Source organism: Anopheles arabiensis, assembly GCF_016920715.1.
Source record: "Anopheles arabiensis isolate DONGOLA chromosome X unlocalized genomic scaffold, AaraD3 X_pericentromeric_contig0011, whole genome shotgun sequence".
NCBI lineage: Eukaryota > Metazoa > Arthropoda > Insecta > Diptera > Culicidae > Anopheles > Anopheles arabiensis.
Window position 1 is genome coordinate 20,001 of NW_024412089.1, and position 5,000 is coordinate 25,000.

A 5,000-nucleotide genomic window follows, 5' to 3' on the forward strand; every position below is an offset into this window, starting at 1 on the left:
CTACTCTCTGCACTGCGTCGGGTGTTCCTACGTCTGTCTGGAGACATTGCTAGGCCAGTACGGCACTCTGCGCACTCTTGCTTGTCCTCTTCGAGCGACGGGCCTCTAAGCGGGTTGTATTCCGGTACGACACATCGACTGGTACACATTGCACGCACTAACGATCTCTGCACCGAATGGAACTCATTCATAACCACCGTGACGGGAGACTTTGCTAGTACGCACGATACTCTGCGCATGTGCACATGTTTTACAACCCAACCAACTTAAGCACCTAGGGAAGTTGTGATGCCATCTGAACACCCACCGACTGATGCATTGAACGGCTAAAGTTGACCTTCAATCCGAACTGGCACTTTGCGGCGTGGAGGCAGTTGCGCGACCACTCCTATCCCAAACCAACAAAGCATGGTGTATCCTAAGTGTTCGGTACAAGCACACCACGACGGGACACATTGAACGGTTCAGCGATCTCTCTGCACTAGTGGAAGAACTCCAACGTGATACGGGAGACATTGCTCTAAACCGAACGGCATCTCTGCGCGTTTACTTGACGCACCCCCAACTTGGTCAACTGTTGGACTTTTTCGTAATCACGGCGGGACACATTGAACGAGCTCTAACGGATCTCTGCACGCATGGAACATGGTGGCGGGAATCATTGCTAGAACCGAACGGCGCCTCTGCGCGATGTACAAAGCCCAACAGGAACCTCGTATCGGCTGCCGAGCCGGAGCTTGAACAACTTGGACTTTCACCTCTAATTTATATCAACTCACCACTCCCCGAGGGATCCGCAGAATTGCTTCTGGGTCCCGTATCGTTATTTGCGATTCGTGTTTGCATTACACTACATTGAACTATTCCAACTTGTTTATCCGCATGGCGAACATTTGCTGCATAGAACATTTAAGTTCCACTTCGCTCTCCCCTACGTGGGTCTGAGCTTCGCTCTCAGGGAAAAAATATGCCACATTTGGTAGGGAGACCCGGTTTCATCACGCTTTGTGCCCTGCACCATATATACCCTCATAAATTTATTCATTGGATTAGATCCAAGGAACACCAGATCATGCACCACTACCCATAATAGCTCATCGAGCTTAGCGTGAATCCTTCGGGTTTCCCTAAGAAGTTCGATTGGTCTTGCAGAGTTTAAAGACAACGAAGCTTAGTTTCAAGCAATGGTTAATATACGCGTATTCAAAACCCTTAGCTGTTACAACTTTTTACTAGAAACCATCACGATGAAGTCTTTGGGTCCGTAGACCCGTGATGTACTGCTCCAGGAACGTTTTTATAGGGTGGAAGCTCAAAATCATAGGTTAAAATCATCGGCAGAGCCCACCAGACACCACTTTTGCTTCATTAGTTCGGACTATAGGCATACGACGATTTTTATCGCGGAGGGGACGTATGACCCAAACGGGGCTTAATGACCCACTGCCACTGCAAACCATGCTCCTACGACTAAATAGAGGTAAAACTACGATTTGGTGCAATCTTCATGTTTGACCTCGTAGCAAGGTACCCTCCCTATAGTAGGCAATGAGCAAATGATCATAATCCCAGGAGGGCAAAAATGGGAACCCGAAAGGAAAGCGCTGTTGGCGCGCCTAAGCTACTGGCCCGTAGAGTAAAATGGTACCCCAACAAAGTTGTCGATTGACATTCTGATTGCACTTTTATCATCTAGGGTGCGTTCTCGACACGTTTTGAGGTGTTTTAGCGAAAACATGTTTTGAGCCACACGAGCTCTCCGGCCCGTTCGGTGCACATTTTGAAAAAGCTAGGAGCTGCCCCTAGGTTCGGGGTGTCACAAAATATTGAAAAGTGGTCAAAAACCGCTATCCAGAATCGGATGTAGAATCATTAGACGAACTTAAAATTGTTCTACGACCAATGTCTGCGACGTTTAGTATTCAAGATATGGCCCGCCCTAGGTCTGACCTGGCATTTTCGTGAAAATTTAAAGCATGGCCATAGGGACGGGTAAAATAGCTATTTTGAAGCAAAAACCACCTCACTTTAAATGGCCATAACTTTTGAAAACAAGAGCTAGGGTGCGTTCTCGACACGTTTTGAGGTGTTTTAGCGAAAAACATGTTTTGAGCCACACGAGCTCTCCGGCCCGATCGGTGCACATTTTGAAAAAAGCTAGGAGCTGCCCCTAGGTTCGGGGTGTCACAAAATATTGAAAAGTGGTCAAAACCGCTATCCAGAATCGGATGTAGAATCATTAGACGAACTTAAAATTGTTCTACAACCCCCAGTCCGACGCCTCGTATTCGAGATATAGCACTTTGTAGGTCTGACCGAGCAATTTTGTACTGAAATGTATGGCGGACATGTTATTCATTAAACAACATTAACTTGCATCGTGCCCTACTTCATCGGCACAGCTACTATCGACTATCTATTGTTGAAATGGATTGAGTTTGACCATTTTAGCTCTTTTCTTATGCCGTGCACCAACAGTGTGTACCGATCAGGGAAAGTACACTACGTACGCGTTCATGGATGTATATGTTGGTACAAGTTGCCGGTCGGAATAGCAGTGCACCAAAACTGTGTACCGATCAGGAAAGTACAAGACGGAGGGCGCAGCCCGAGCGTACGCGTTCATAGATGTCCATGTTGGTACAACCTACATGTACGTACCTTGTTTTTGCATCAAAAGTTCCAATAAAGTGTTTGTATGCTTAAAATGCTTATCTCAACCGGTCACCTTTTGGCCTGCCCTTTACAGACAGAAACCCAGAACGATACTCGCGATGTTTGTGTTTTTCCATTCGCCCGGGACGACGAATGAGCTCTGTGCACATCGTGCAGAAAACTGTCTCCTCCTCGTATGTTTTTGTCCCTCCACGCATATAATCACCCACATTTGTGTTCAACACGGACGGCGCAGCCCGAGCGAACGCGTTAATGTTTATGTTTGTGCACACTAAAGTTACAATCCTAGGATTTGGTTATTGCGTCGCAGTGCCCGACCGTCGCGGACACCATTCTGGACAAAAGTCCAAGTACGTAGAGTACATTCCCAGGTATGTGCCCGTTCGTGACTTTCGTTGCGTGCTTACAGACACGCTTGGGTATGTTTACCATACAAGGTTTACTAGGAAAACCTGGGAAGGACGCTTGCCCTCCCGTTGCGGACACCATTCTTGGAAAGAAGTCCTGCTACGTAGCGTTCTTTAATGTACTTGATCAGTTTGTATTGCATTTGCTTTGTGCAATTGACTTTTGCTAATGCTCACTAAGGGTGTTCGTTTGCGATGTGTATGATAAGCAACTGTCTATTCTAACCAGCAGTTAAATAACACTTTTCACCCAAATCATAGGAACGTAGAGTACTTTCCCGATCGGTACACAATTTTGGTGCACCTCTAACTTCGCCAGCACTTTATCGTTACGTTTTGTGCACAACCTTGGGACATGGTGTAAGTTTCATCATTGTTATGTTTGATTCGGTTTATTATGATTGAAAAATACGCTACGTCCTAGAAATCTGAACTCGAATACTTTTGCCACGTTGCGCAAAAGCTACTGAGCAACTCCTAGCCGTTTACCGATTTAAAATTTAATTTTCGTTATTAGTTTTAAAAATACGCTAAGTCCCAAAATCTGAACTCGAATACTTTTTCTATGTGCCGCCAAAAGCTACTGAGCAACGCCTAGGTTGGTACATTTTTGGTACATGGAGTGTATGCGTGCAGGCGTACTGCCGTGCTGGACCGGAAAATCGCACTTGCTACTAGAACGTAGAGTAATTCCCCTAGATAGGTGCTTTTGCATGCCTCTGTTCGACGTCCATGCAACTTGAACGTGCGACACACGTAGCTAGGCTTCTCCATACATATTCCCTAGGGTAGCACCAAATTGCACACTTTCAGGGGTATATTTTGGTACGGTGTACTGCATGGTACAAGTATCATTAGCTCGTGCAATTTATTTTGCATCAAGTTGCGATTGCTGGTGCGTCGAGATAGGAGTGTTTCGCGACTTTGCCAAGCTTTGGTGCCATTTTGTGAATAATTAATGTTCTAGCCACAATAAACGTGCAACATAATGCCAATAACGAAAACGCCATTTTCAAGGGACTTCCAGTCAAAATGTTTGCAATCAGCGCTTCCTGTCGAGTTCAGGATTTGGGACTGAGCGTTTTTTTTTCACGATCCAATCAAACGACCAGTTCGTGAATAAACAATTCATACAACAGTGCATCCCTTCAAAGTAGAAAAGCCGAATGCTAGGGAGCTCCAGTCAAAAACGTTGTCATTGGCGCTTTCTTCTCGAGTTCAGGATTTAGACTTATGTTTTTTCACGATCCAGCCAAAAGACCAGATCGTGAAATAAACGATTAATACAACTGTACTAGTACATCCCTTCAACTGAAGCAAGCGCACCATACATGACCCGTACGCTAATCATCCAAGCACATGACACGTCAACTAAGTCAACACATAATACAACTTGAAAACTAACGGGTAAGTAGGTCATCTCGTACACGACGACACCGACCAAACCAGGTCAACACGTCACATGCACAAGACATCCTACTACCAAGGCCGACCACCTCGACACACGACCTGTTAACCGAACATGGTCAACACCATCATGTGCAAGGCAACCGGGCCAAACGGGTCAACTTATACAACTTGTAACGAGCATGTGTAAGCTTACTGGTGTGGTCCGCACGGTCCTCACATCAAGACAATCAAGTCGAGAACGAGGCACGCCGACAAGCTCATTAGTGTTAAGTGTCCTTCTCCATCCTATGTCAAGTCACTCGTCTGACACGGAAGAAGCCAACTCTTGTCCACTAGTATAAAGGAACGGTCTCCAGACCAGGTCAAGTCACTCGTCTGACAAGGAAGGAGCACGCACCAAGCTTCACCAGAGCACGGTACCACGGTCCCCAGACCAAGATGGTTAGTTACGCCAACGAGGAAGGGGCACGCGTTCCCTTGCTACACTCAACTTAGTACACTCATGCT